Raw genomic sequence first — 15,175 nt, forward strand, 5'->3', positions numbered from 1 at the left:
AGCCTGCGGGGCCACCTCGGGGAAACTCGAGGGTTGGTTTTACTCGTAGCTTGACCTATCCGAGCGTGCCCTGAGAAAGAGATATGTGCAGCTCCTATCGGGATTTGTCGGCACATTCGGGCGGTGTTGCTGGACTTGTTTTAACCTGTCGAATCATCTTGTTGTACCAAGATACCGAGTCTGATCGGTGTGTCTTGGGTGGAGGTCTATTCCTTCGTTGACCGTGAGAGCTTGTTATGGGCTAAGTTGGGACCCCCCTGCAGGGATTGATCTTTCGAAAGCCGTGCCCGCGGTTATGGGCAGATGGGAATTTGTTAATGTCCGGTTGTAGATAACTTTAACTTAACTTAATTAAAATGAATCAACCGTGTGTGTTACCGTGATGGCCCCTTCTCGGCGGAGTCCGAGAAGTGGACACGGTGTTGGAGTTATGCTTGCGCAGGTTGTTCCTTTAGCTTCTCGCTCGTGCTTCGCCTTCTCTTCTCGATCTCATTTGCGTATAAGTTAGCCACCATATATGCTAGTCGCTTGCTGCAGCTCCACTTATATTGCCGTACCTGTCCTATAAGCTTAAATAGTCTTGATCGCGTGGGTGTGAGATTGCTGAGTCCCTGTGGCTCACAGATACTACAACTCCAGATGCAGGTCCAGGTGTTTCTGCTCCAGTTGACGATTACGAGCTCAAGTGGGAGTTCGACGAGGACTCTCAGCGATACTATGTGTCTTTTCCGGATGATCAGTAGTGGTGCCTAGTTGGGGTTATCGATTCAGGGCCTTGTCGCATGTTGGGGGTCTTTTCTATTTTGGCACCGTAGTCGGGCCATGAGTGATTTGTATGATGGATGTTATTTATGTACTCTGATGTGACGTGGCGAGTGTAAGCCAACTATGTTATCTCCCCCTTTTATTATATATTACATGGGATGTTGTAATGATTGCCTGACTTGCGACATTGCTTTCAATGCGGTTATGCCTCTAAGTCGTGCCTCGACACGTGGGAGCTATAGCCGCATCGAGGGCGTTACAGTGTGCTGAATTCGGAGGTGCCGTACGTTCGGTACTTGGATCGGTCGGATCGTGAAGACGTATGACTACATCAACCGCGTTGTGCTAACGCTTCCGCTTTCGATCTACGAGGGTACGTGGACACACTCTCCCCTCTCGTTGCTATGCATCACCATGATCTTGCGTGTGCATAGGAATTTTTTTGAAATTACTACATTCCCCAATAGTGTGAGTAGTTTACCACAGACCTTCGGGTACATAGTTATTAGCTAGATGGCTTCTTCTCTCTCTTTGGATATCAATACAAAGTTCTCCTCGATCTTCTTGGAGATCTATTATATGTAACTCTTTTTGCGGTGTGTTTGTCGAGATCCAATGAATTGTTGGTTTATGATCAAGATTATCTATGAACAATATTTGAATCTTCTCTGAATTCTTTTATGTATGATTGGTTATCTTTGCAAGTCTCTTCGAATTATCAGTTTGGTTTGGCCTACTAGATTGATCTTTCTTGCAATGGGAGAAGTGCTTAGCTTTGGGTTCAATCTTGCGTTGCTCGATCCCAGTGACAGTAGGGGAAATGAAAATTATCGTATTGTTGCCATCAAGGATAAAAAGATGGGGTTTATATCATATTGCTTGAGTTCATCCCTCTACATCATGTCATCTTACCTATTGCGTTACTCTGTTCTTATGAACTTAATACTCTAGATGCATGCTGGATAGAGGTCGATGTGTGGAGTAATAGTAGTAGATGCAGGCAGGAGTCGGTCTACTTGTCACGGACGTGATGCCTATATACATGATCATGCCTAGATATTCTCATAATTATGCACTTTTCTATCAATTGCTCGACATTAATTTGTTCACCCACCGTAATACTTATGCTATCTTGAGAGAAGCCACTACTGAAACCTATGGCCCCCGGGTCTATTTTCCATCATATTAATCTCCCGTCCACGAGCTATTTCTGCCACCGTTTATTTTTCAATCTTTACTTTCAACCTTTATCATAAAAATACCAAAAATAGTATCTTATCATCTCTATCAGATCTCACTTTTGCAAGTGGCCGTGAAGGCATTAACAACCCCTTTATCGCGTTGGTTGCAAGGTTCTTATTTGTTTGTGTAGGTGCGAGGGACTTGCGTGTGGCCTCCTACTGGATTGATACCTTGGTTCTCAAAAACTGAGGGAAATACTTACACTACTTTGCTGCATCACCCTTTCCTCTTCAAGGGAAAAACCAACGCATGCTCAAGAGGTACCAAGAAGGATTTATGGCGCCGTTGCCAGGAAGGCTTACGCCAAGTCAAGTCAAGATTTCATCTCCCAGCAACTAGCCATTTTTGGCGCCATTGCCGGGGAGTCTACGCACAAGTCAAGACATACCAAGTACCCATCATAAACTCTTATCCCTCGCATTACATTATTTGTCATTTGCCTCTCGTTTTACTCTCCCCCACTTCACCCTTGCCATTTTATTCGCCCTCTTTTTCCGTTCGCCTCTTTTTCGCTTGCTTCTTGTTTGCTTGTGTGTTGGATTGCTTGCTTGTCACGACGGCTCAAGATAATACTAAATTGTGTGACTTTGCCAATACCAACAACAATATTTTTCTTAGCACTCCGATTACTCCTCTTACCGATGCTGAATCTTGTGAAATTAATGCTGCTTTGCTGAATCTTGTCATGAAAGATCAATTCGACGGCCTTCCTAGTGAAGATGCTGCTACCCATCTAAATAACTTTGTTGATTTGTGTGATATGCAAAAGAAGAAAGATGTGGACAATGATATTGTTAAACTAAAGCTATTTCTGTTTTCGCTTAGAGATCGTGCTAGAGCTTGGTTTTCATCTTTGCCTAAAAATAGTACTGATTCTTGGAATAAGTGCAAAGATGCTTTTATCTCTAAGTATTTTCCTCCCGCAAATATCATCTCTCTCAGAAACGATATTATGAATTTTAAGCAACTTGATCATGAACATGTTGCACAAGCTTGGGAGAGGATGAAATTAAAGATACGTAATTGCCCTACACATGGTTTGAATTTATGGATGATTATACAAAAAAATTATGCTGGATTGAATTTTGCTTCTAGAGATCTTTTAGATTCGGCCGCGGAAGGCACTTTTATGGAAATCACCGTAGGAGAAGCTACTAAACTCCTAGATGATATTATGGTTAATTATTCTCAATGGCACACTGAAAGATCTACTAGTAAAAAGGTGCATGCAATTGAAGAGATTAATATTTTGAGTGGAAAGATGGATGAACTTATGAAATTGTTTGCTAATAAGAGTGTTTCTTCTGATCCCAATGATATGCCTTTGTCTACCTTGATTGAGAATAATAATGAATCTCTGGATGTGAATTTTGTTGGTAGGAACAATTTTGGTAACAACGCTTATAGAGGAAATTTTAATCCTAGGCCGTATCCTAGTAATTCCTCTAATAATTATGGTAATTCCCACAACAACTCTTATGGAAATTTTAATAAGATGCTCTCTGATTTTGAGACTAGTGTTAAAGAATTTATGATTTCTCAAAAGAATTTCAATGCTTTGCTTGAGGAAAAACTGCCTAAGATTGACGAGTTGGCTAGGAACGTGGATAGAATTTCTCTTGATGTTGATTCTTTGAAACTTAGATCTATTCCACCTAAGCATGATATCAATGAGTCTCTCAAATCCATGAGAGTTTCCATTGATGGGTGAAAAGAAAGAACCACTAGGATGCGTGCTAAAAAAGATTGCTTTGTGAAAGCGTGTTCTTCTAATTTTCAAGATAATAAGGATGAAGATCTAAAAGTAATTGATGTGTCCCCTATTAAATCTTTGTTTTTCAATATGAATCTTGATAATGATGGGACTGGAGATGAGTCAACTTTAGTTAAAAGGCGTCCCAATGATTCGGAGTTTTTAGATCTTGATGCAAATTTTGGTAAAAGTGGGATGGAAGAGGTCAAAACTTTAGATAGCAATGAACCCACTATTTTGGATTTCAAGGAATTTAATTATGATACTTGTTCTTTAATAGATTGTATTTCCTTGTTGCAATCCATGCTAAATTCTCCGCATGCTTATAGTCAAAATAAGGCTTTTACTAAACATATCGTTGATGCTTTACTGCAATCTTATGAAGAAAAGCTTGAATTGGAAGTTTCTATCCCTAGAAAACTTTATGATGAGTGGGAACCTACTATTAAAATTAAAATTAAAGATCATGAATGCTATGCTTTGTGTGATTTGGGTGCTAGTCTTTCCACGATTCCAAAAACTTTGTGTGATTTGCTAGGTTTTCGTGAATTTGATGATTGTTCTTTAAACTTGCACCTTGCGGATTCCACCATTAAGAAACCTATGGGAAGAATTAATGATGTTCTTATTGTTGCAAGTAGTAATTATGTGCCCGTAGATTTCATTATTCTTGATATAGATTGCAATCCTTCATGTCCTATTATTCTTGGTAGACCTTTCCTTAGAACGATTGGTGCAATTATTGATATGAAAGAAGGGAATATTAGATTCCAATTTCCGTTAAGGAAAGGCATGGAACACTTTCCTAGAAAGAAAATAAAATTAAATTATGAATCTATTATGAGAGCCACTTATGGATTGCATGCCAAAGATGATAATACCTAGATCTATCCTTGCCTTTATGCCTAGCTAGGGGCGTTAAACGATAGCGCTTGTTGGGAGGCAACCCAATTTTATTTTAGTTTATTGCTTTTTGGTTCTGTTTAGGAATAAATAATCCATATAGCTTCTGTTTAGATGTGTTTTTATGTTTTAATTAGTGTTTGTGCCAAGTAGAACCTTTGGGAAGACTTGGGTGAAGTCTTTTTGATCTTGTTGTAAAAAACAGAAACTTTAGCGCTGACGATATTAGCTACAACTTTTTGCTAGAGAGTGCTATTTAGTTGATTATTTTTGAAGACGATTAATAGATAAAATCCTCACGTCCAGCAATTTATTTTAGAATTTTTGGAGTTCCAGAAGTATGAGTTTGATACAGATTACTACAGACTGTTCTGTTTTTGACAGATTCTGTTTTTCGTGTGTTGTTTGCTTATTTTGATGCATCTATGGCTAGTAACGGAGTTTATGAACCATAGAGAAGTTGGAATACAGTAGGTTTAACACCAATATAAATAAATAATGAGTTCATTACAGTACCTTAAAGTGCTGTTTTGTTTTCTTTCGCTAACGGAGCTCACGAGATATTCTATTAAGTTTTGTGTTGTGAAGTTTTCAAGTTTTGGGTAAAGATTTGATGGAGTATGGAACAAGGAGTGGCAAGAGCCTAAACTTGGGGATGCCCAAGGCACCCCAAGGTAAAATAGAATGACAATCAAAAAGCCTAAGCTTGGGGATGCCCCGGAAGGCATCCCCTCTTTTGTCTTCGTCCATCGGTAACTTTACTTGCAGCTATATTTTTATTCACAACATCATACGTGTTTTGCTTGGAGCGTCTTGTATGGTTTGAGTCTTTGCTTTTTAGTTCACCACAATCATCCTTGCTGTACACACCTTTTGATAGAGACAGACATTAATCGGAATTTATTAGAATACTCTATGTGCTTCACTTATATCTTTTGAGTTAGACAATTTTGCTCTAGTGCTTCACTTATATCTTTTAGAGCATGGTGGTGGTTTTATTTTATAGAAATTATTGCTCTCATGCTTCACTTATATTATTTTGAGAGTCCTTTATAACAGCATGGTAATTTGCTTTGGTTATAAAATTAGTCCTAATACGATAGGCATCCAAGATAAGAACTTTAAAGTGCATTGAATACTAATTAAGAGAAGTTTGATACTTGATAGTTGTTTTGAGATATAAAGGTGGTAATATTAAAGTTGTGCTAGTTGAGTAGTTGTGAATTTGAGAAATACTTGTGTTGAAGTTTGCAAGTCCCGTAGCATGCAAGTATGGTAAACATTGTGTAATAAATTTTAAACATGGGGTGTTCTTTGATTGTCATCCTTATGAGTGGCGGTCGGGGATGAGCGATGGTCTTTTCCTACCAATCTATCCCCCTAGGAGCATGCGCGTAGTGCTTGGTTTTTGATGACTTGTAGATTTTTGCAATAAGTATGTGAGTTCTTTATGACTAATGTTGAGTCCACGGATTATACGCACTCTCAACCTTCCATCATTGCTAACCTCTTCGGTATCGTGCATTGCCCTTTCTCACCTTGAGAGTTGGTGCAAACTTCGCCGGTGCATCCAAACCCCGTAATACGATACGCTCTATCACACATAAACCTCCTTATATCTTCCTCAAAACAGCCACCATACCTACCTATTATGGCATTTCCATAGCCATTCCGAGATATATTGCCATGCAACTTTCCACCATTCCGTTTATTATGACATGCTTCATCATTGTCATATTGCCTCGCATGATCATGTAGTTGACATCGTATTTGTGTCAAAGCCACCATGCATATTATTTCATACATGTCACTCTTGATTCATTGCCCATCCCGGTACACCGCCGGAGGCATTCATATAGATTCATATTTTGTTCTAAGTTTCGAGTTGTAATCACCGAGTTGTAAATAAAGAGAAGTATGATGATCATCATTAATAGAGCATTGTCCCAAAAAAAGAGAAATGCCCAAAAAAATAAAAAATAAGAGAAATAAAAAAGGGACAATGCTACTATCCTTTTTCCACACTTATGCTTCAAAGTAGCACCGTGATATTTATGATAGAGAGTCTCTTGTTATGTCACTTTCATATACTAGTGGGAATTTTTTATTATAGAACTTGGCTTCTATATTCCAACGATAGGCTTCCTCAAATGCCCTAGGTCTTCGTGAGCAAGCAAGTTGGATGCACACCCACTTAGTTTCTTTTGTTAAGCCTTCATACATTTATAGCTCTAGTGCATCCATTGCATGGCAATCCCTGCTCCTTGCATTGACATAAATTGATGGGCATCTCCCTAGCCCGTTGATTAGCCGCGTCAATGTGAGACTTTCTCTTTTTTTGTCTTCTCCACACAATCCCCATCATCATATTCTATTCCACCCGTAGTGCTATATCAATAGGGGGCAGGGTTTCTTTTGTCTTCTCCAAACGATGTGAGCAGGGTTCCCAAGCCCACCATCCGGGTGCCACTTGGTACACCGTGCCACTGTGCCTAGTCTGTCCCAAGCCCACCTGGCCGGGTGCCACTTGGTAGACTACTAACACTACCTACAAACACCAGAAACTAGTTGCGACTCCTGGATAGAGATCAAGTTGGTTAATAAGTCGAGAGGGGTCGAGTTACCGGAACCCAATGTGTGGTAGTATAGAGTCATTGGACGACATACACAGAACTCAGTGCTTAAGGACGGTTCCAGTGAGACAACCCACCATGTACTCCTACATGGCCTCTCACCGCTACCTTTACCAAATCGTGTTCACACACTTAACTCTCAGCATCAGAACATAGCACTGCACTCCAATTCATTCCCAATGAATCAGACCTGGCACACTCTAAGCAATAGCAGGCATGGCATGGTAGGAACACAACATGGCTCAATCAACTCCTACACATGCTAGTGGGTTTCAACTATTTACTGTGGCAATGACAGGTCATGCAGAGGAATGGGTTCAACTACCGCGGTACAAAGTAGCACTGAATCGTTGTTGTCCTAATGCAATAACTGAGAGCAGGAGCGAGAGAGTAGGATTGTATCGGAATGAACAAGGGGGTTTGCTTGCCTGGTAGATCAATAGGGGGGCACTGCTCCTCAGACAGGTACTCTGAAACACTCTCCGGAGCAGGACCTATCGAGAAGGAACGGTGTCGGCAATCAATAAACAATCATATGCAACAATATGATGCATCAACATGGAATGAATATGTAATGTTGTTTGAGCTAATGTAGCTAGCATTCATTTGGTTGAAGTCCATTTGAATCAAGAATTCAAATGCAACTCCAAGCTAAGTCTTTATAAATGCCATTTATGTGTTTTCACCTATACAGCAGTTATAAGTTGGTTTTTCATGCATGAAACTGGCACAGATGGATAGATTGCATTTTTCTGATAATTTTTCATATATAAATTATTTCAATCTGAGTTACGGTTGAATTTCTATGATTTTTTGAAGTTTTGCTAATTTTCTGGAATTTCCTGATTTAAATGAATTAAACTAATTCCAGAAAATAAATATTTGTGTCAGCCTGACGTCAGCGTGATGTCAGCGAGTCAACGTGGCTGACCAGGTCAAACCTGACGTGTGGGGTCCACACATCAGTGACAATTAATTAACAGAGTTAATTAATTGTCAAGCTAATCTTAAACTGAAAATTAGCAAGGCCGGGCCCCACATGTCAGTGTCACAGGGGGGGTTAGTTAGCGGGGTTGACCCGGTCAATCCCGTCGGCGTTTGGCCGACGGCGAGGCCGAACGCGGCGGAGGGGCTCGGGATCATTGCTCTGGCGACCATTTGGGCGGCGGAGACCACTGGCGAGGAGCCAACGCTCGTCCGCGTCATCTAGAGTAAGTGAGAGAGGCGGGGACGGCCGGAGCTCGCCGGAGTGGAGCTCGCCGGAGCGGAGCTCGGGGCGACGGCCGGAGTTCGGCTGAGGGCGGGCGCAGCGCTGCGGTGCACGGGGGCGGCGACTGAGAGCACCGGGGCGTAGCCCGGGCTCGTCCACATCTAGTGGAGGCGACTGGAGGACGCAAGGTGGTCGGAGCTCGCCGGAGCGAAGCTCACGGCGGCGGCCGGAGCTCGGCTCGAGCAGCAGAGAGGCTAGAGGGCGCCAGAAGAGCAGGGGAGAGGGGGGTTCGACGGCGGGGCTCACAGCGGTCTGGATGGCGTCGTCAGCGAGCTCGGGGAAGGCCGGACGGCGGCGTGGCGGCGAGGATGATCTCCGGTGGCCGGAGGCGAAGATTGCGACGGCGACGGCTCCACGGGGCGCTCCAGCCTGCGTGGCTCGGCGGAGAGCTTCAGAGCGAGGAGGCGGATCTCCTGCGGGTGTCGGAGAGGCGAGGGGGAGACGGTGGCTACGACAACGGCGTGCGGCGGCGACGGTCACGTTCAGCCGTGAGAGAGAGAGAGAGCGAGGAAGAGGAGAGGAGAGGACTGGGGAGAGTGAGAGGGTCTGGGGGCGCGTGGTGTCGTCCAGACGCATCAGCGGAGGGACAGGCAGGCAGGGAGGGAGGAGGTGGCGCGGCGCGGCGGTGCGCGCGTCGGGCACGCGCCCGTCCTTCTGGCGGGAGGAAGACAACGAGGGAGGGGGGACAGGTGGGCTGGGCTGGCCAACTGGGACGGCCAGGCCGCACAGTGCTGGGCCAGCACATGAGCTGGCTGCAGGTAGGTTTTCTCCTGTTTTGTTTTTCTTTTCTATTTTTCTGACATTTGTTTTGATTTAGTAATAATACTAAATCATTTTATTTACTTCTGTCAATTTTTGTAGGAACTAGTTGGATTGCTCCAAAACTCCTCACCAATTAACAAAATTTTTGGACATATATTATATATATAACAAATATGTATCCAAGGCAAAATAATTATTGGTAATCCAAATGCCCAAAATAGGTACTTATGAGCTCCTAAAAATATTGGTTTGATTTTTATCTCTGTCCAATATTTTCAGAGAGCAACATGAGCATTTTCTTGAACTTTTTTGGAGCTATTTTTATTTGGGTCATTTTCAGAAATGATTCTGAGGGTTTCACAAATCCCCATTTCAAATTTAAATGGAATTTAAACATGATGCACACATGACTAGCTAGCCTTGAGCATACCAGAACTAGGGATGTGATAGAGGACCTCAAGGAGCATTTGGCAGCGGAGAAGCAAATCGCGGCCGCACGCGCGGATGAGGTCGCGATGGCTGCCATTCGTGCCGACCCCCAGATCTTGAAGGAGCACCTTGCCATTTTCTAGCTACGCCGGTAAGCATGCTCGATTTACCCGTTGCGTGTGCTGCTCCTGCCTTTTCTTCACAAATTCTAGTGAATTGTGCTATCTCATTTTACCATGCAATATGTTGCTCTAGTGTATATGTTCTGTATGTCGTGCAGTGTGGTGCTCACTTATTAACTGTTTTGTTAATTAGTTGTTGTCTTCAGTACTGTTTGGTTCAATTCCGCAAATGTGATGTTCAATTCTTCAAGCTGCAATTTTGTATTGTCTTCCATGTGAGAAATAAATCGAATTTATCTTTACAAAACTGTGGGTGCATTCTGTTATTGTATACCATGTGAGGAATAAATTAAATTTAGCTGTAGTAAATACACGAGAAACAAATACAATTGCTACAATTGGCTGTAGTTAACTGTTTGGTTAACTGTCTGATCTTTTATTAGGAGTATGTTATATTGTGCAATGTGGTACTCAGTTAATGTTTGGTTCATTTGTTGTGGTGTTTAGTTAACTGCTTGATTCAATTCTGCAATATGATGTCCAATTGTCATGGGTAGAATTTTGTATTGTTGTGCATGTGAGAAATACTAGCAAAGAGCCCGTGCGTTACAACGGGAGAAAAAATAATACCACATCTCGTAATCCAATAAGTTAAATCAGGTACGTTGCAATAGGAGGGGAAAAAATCATATGTACAACCTAATAAACATGGATCAGGACCCGTCATAGGTCTACATTCTCTATTTCAACTGAGTGGCGCACGCGTGTGCCTATTTACTGCAATTTTTCTTTGTTCACTTATTGGATAAGCTACATATCAATCTAGAAAATGTGATTGCCAACATAGTACCATTGTTAACTGAACCAATGTTTTCAAACCTTGGTGCAGACTAAACACTAACGCATACTCAAAATAGTGAAGTTCAATTTCACCAATCAATTGATCCATTGATGTAGAGTTGCGCAGTCAGAATCAGATGACACGTGGTTATTACATATAGACCGAGCCTACAAACACATGTTCACCAAGTAAGAAGAAAAATAAAATAAAATGAAGTCCTAGTGGTTGGGCTGTTTTTCTTATACCATAGACAAGTAATGCATACTTGGGGAATCAGCAACTACCAGACCTGGTGATGGACCATGCGCACCACAGGCTTGGGGTTGCAGACATTTCTGAAACTAATGTTGACATCTAGCACCTTCTCGCGACCACAACCCTCTGGTTGAAAGAAGATTACTAATTTCTCTACCTTTCTCATTTGGCAGGTTTATCCTGGGGTAACTCCACTTGAAGGATTAGCTCAGGAGTTGCTGCACTGTTTTTGGCACCTTCCTGCAACGAGCCTTGCTATTATTTTTTGTATCCATAGCCAATGATTAGCTCAGAAGAGATTTGGGGCAAGTAAGTGAAGGGAGGAACATCCTCAATCCTCCCAGCAAAAAAGTAATAAATGCCTGTACTAAAGGAGTATGCCCTGACCTTGTGCAAACGAAACATGAGCATGTAGACGACTATCAGGAAATTCTACGGTTAGCTTCATACATACATAAAGTTTTCCGGCAAAGTTAGAAGCATGGTAGAACGGCGGATGGTGTTCATGGACAGAGACTCTTAAGAGTAAAAATCAGATTCAGACAAAAAAATCTAGCCCAATTACAAAATCCTACAGGACTCTAAGAGTACAAAAATAAACTAAATAGTTATCACCCATAATTACTTGCCCTCCTAATTAAATTCTACTATAATTAACCAGAAAATAATTTATTTAGTATCCAATGGAACGTATGCAACAGGAGGTAGCACTCTTATCATACAAATTCAGCAAGGGCTTTCATGGACACACAGAGAGAGAGAGAGACATGTGAATGCAAAAGTTCATCGGCGGAAGTTAGACCAGATGAATGGATGCAGTTCTTGCTAAAGATTGCTTGGCTTGACCGGAACTGCAGAGTCACCTGAAAAAACAACAATATTTTGACCTCACATTTTGAAGGGCAAAAGGAGTAGGTTACCACAGGTTCAGACGATTACTTCATCTCATCTAGTTCACTGGAGATGGCTAGGAGGAAGGATTTATGCCGATCTGGAGCAGCAACACGCGACGGCGGAGGAAGCACCGCGACGAAGTAAGTGCAGACGGCGGCAAGATTGCCAGTAGCCACATGCGCTGACGCTGGCCGTGAATGACCTTCCATCGTGCAGCGGAAAGGGGAGGAATTCGGACACAAACCTAGGTCTGGCGACTGGAGCCGCTGCCAGACCAGCAGCAGGTAGCCGCACTGTCCCTTCTCTCCCTTCTCTTCTCTCCATCTCACCTCCTCTCTCTCCCTCGTCTCTTCTTCCTAGGAGGCCGAGCCGCCATGGCCATGGAGTTTAACACCTAACAAATTTATTGGTGCGTATAATTTTTGGCCGTTTCGTCACTATCACCCTCTCCTTCCTCTCCTTCCATCCTTACACGCCCGTAAGATTTTCATCATGATCGTTGCATGATTCCTTCGCTGACCACAATGGTCATCTGCTCTTTTATGCCTCTTTGTTGGCTACGACATTACAAAATACGTGTGTGTGTATCCTACTACAGTATATATGAATAGAAATAACTCAACTTGTCATGTGTTGAGAATAAATAAGGATGCAATGCCTAACAAATAGGAGGAATAGCCTGCCGCGCATTGCCTGCCTTCCGTGCGGCAAGAATAGCAAGAAAAACAATTTCACAACTCTGAAATAACAACTGATGCATTCCTTTTCAAAACACCATCTAATAATGTGCATGAAAAAAAAGCTCAAAAGATCAGGACATACTCAACTGGACCCAGCAAAAGCTACTTACCTACACAGTGTATGTGGATCAGTTCTAATGGCTATATAGGAGCGGAGGTAATTAAGCAGTAAGATAGTTATTACAGTACCTGGAATTAAGGTTGGATAATGTCCACCGCAGGTCGCATCAGTTGTTCTGTATCCGTTGTTGCTGCCGCTAGACGGTGTTGATTCCTTGCAGTGATTGCATGCTGATATAAATCCCCTATTTTCCGAGAAATAAGATTGTAGACACTGACTGATGATCGTACCTTGTAGTGAGGGAAGTGCTTGTTCATCTCAACACTTGCACCACGAAGCCTCACAATATTCTCAGGTTTCCTCAAGCACTATATGAGGCTGCGAGCTACCAAAAAACAGTACTATGAAACATCAACAACGCTAGCCACCGTCAACACTTACCAATCAACAATATCCACTTTAAAGGCAGGCAAAGCATCACAATTAGCATCCCAATTCAGTAAAAAAACACCTTAACTGAGGAACTCAGCCAGTTTTGCTGAAATTGTAATCCTGGTGCATGAGGGGTGCAAATGGAGAGGAACCTATTGGCAATTTTCATCAGATTCCTTTTCCTTATCGTTCCTAATTGCTGCTGCAAAGTCAATCACTTACCCGCTGTCGCATAGGCATACCAACAAACACTGACTGTGCACCACCCAAACAATCAGGACAGCTAGCTTTACACCATCAAAGTGGCAGGATGCATGGAACAGGAACAATCATACACACGAGCGATCCGGCGGCTCTCCCTTGTCTCTTCTTCCCAGGAAGCCGAGCCACCATTGCCATGGAGCGCCGCCGTCGGCGGCCTCCACTACGCACCGCCGCGCTGGATCCTGACCTGATACGCCTCGCCCCGACGTCCGCCGCTTCCTCTCCGCTTCCTACCTCCCGGAGCTCTACCGCCGTCGTCTTGCATCATCTCCCGATCGGATCTGGAGCGCCGCTGCTCGATCTGCAGACGAAGTGCAGAGGATTGATGAAAAACAACTCGAATCGTTTAACTCAGATGGACTTGGGCTTTGTGTTAGTACCTCAGGTCGGGAGTTCAATCCACCACGCCAGCTCCTATTTTTTGCCTCCTCAGATCGGACGGGTCTGATGGGCTGAGGCCCAGGCGCGCCGAGGCCCAATGCAGTGACCAAGTGTAAGTTCGTAAATAGATTTTTGGACCATTAGAAATTTAGTACCACCTTGAATATGTTTTAAATTCAAACTGAAAGCGTAAAATCACGGAAAGAAACTTATTGTGACTGTGAATCCACGGAGTCAATCCATGCTTTATTATTATAGGGAAAGATTAGGATACATGATCCTGATTTGCTTCCCTTAATTACTCTTCGTCACCCCGTGTCCTTCTCATATTTCTTCCTTAATCTGTAATGATCTTTGACACGGCTTCCTGACACCCAAGAAACACAAAAGTGGACTATTACTATCTGAATCGATCTATTTAACCAATGTCTTTCCTTATTTTCGGCTTCCTGACACCCAAGAAACACAAAAGTGGATTATTACTATCTGAATCGATCTATTTAACCAATGCATTTCCTTATTTTCGGCCTCCTGACACCCAAGAAACACAAAAGTGGACTATTACTATCTGAATCGATCTATTTAACCAATGCCTTTCCTTATTTTCTTTTTCTTTCACCTCGTGTCCTGTTTAGTAGCGCACATCATTACTCACTTTCCAATTAATTAGCCTCTTTTTCCTTTCTTAATCTGTAATGATCTCTGACACGGCTTCCTGACACCCAAGAAACACAAAAGTGTATATAAATTGTGTGGATTGGATGTCAGACAACGAGGTGGGACTATTACTATCTGAATCGATCTATTTAACCAACGACAAAGGTTGGCTCGGTTGGCCGCGCCGTTATGTGTTGGTGGTCAGATTTTTGGTTAGCCGAGGTGGGCCGATCAATGCTAAAGAAAAGGTGGGCTGGATTGGTACTCGTTTGGTTGGCTTCGATTGGCACGAACGGACCTGACAGAGGGATTTCCTATTTAGCGCTGCAGGCGCCGGTTTTAGTTCATTCCGCAAACCGGCGCCTGCAGCGGTTCTAGGGCGGGCCGGCCCGTTTAGAATCTGCTTCGCCCCCGTCCGTCCCGTGGTCGTCCTGGTCTCCCCTTTCCCCCGACGACTGATTTCCTCCTCTGCTTCTCCCCCGTTTCTTCTGTTTCCTCCTCTGCTTCTCCCCCGACGACTTCTCTTCTTCCCCCAAGACTGATTTTGAATCTTAGGCGAATCTTAGGCGAATCAGGCGGATCGACAAACCGTAATCTGACTGCTTCTTCTGTGTTCTTCTTCGTCCGTCTCGTGATGGATTCCTCTGGTTCGTTCTTCTTCTAACCCTAATTCCCCTCAGTTCTTCGGTTAGGGTTTGTGTTTTTCATGGCGCTCATTGTTTGTGTTGCTGTTTGTTTAAGCGTGGATCTAACCGTGTGTTGGTACCTAGG

At 43.0% G+C, this 15,175-nt stretch overlaps 1 long non-coding RNA gene across 1 annotated transcript; it reads right to left on the bottom strand.

The window, feature by feature from the left end:
* Positions 1–11,475: 11,475 nt before the first annotated feature.
* LOC119364674 lies at positions 11,476–13,742 on the bottom strand. The gene is made up of 2 exons (XR_005175034.1): positions 12,961–13,742; positions 11,476–12,883 (listed from the first exon to the last, which is right to left on the bottom strand). It is a non-coding gene; the product is annotated as an uncharacterized LOC119364674 (long non-coding RNA).
* Positions 13,743–15,175: the final 1,433 nt, after the last annotated feature.

The sequence above is a fragment of the Triticum dicoccoides genome, chromosome 2B (genome assembly GCF_002162155.2).
Source record: "Triticum dicoccoides isolate Atlit2015 ecotype Zavitan chromosome 2B, WEW_v2.0, whole genome shotgun sequence".
In the NCBI taxonomy this organism is placed as follows: Eukaryota; Viridiplantae; Streptophyta; class Magnoliopsida; order Poales; family Poaceae; genus Triticum; species Triticum dicoccoides.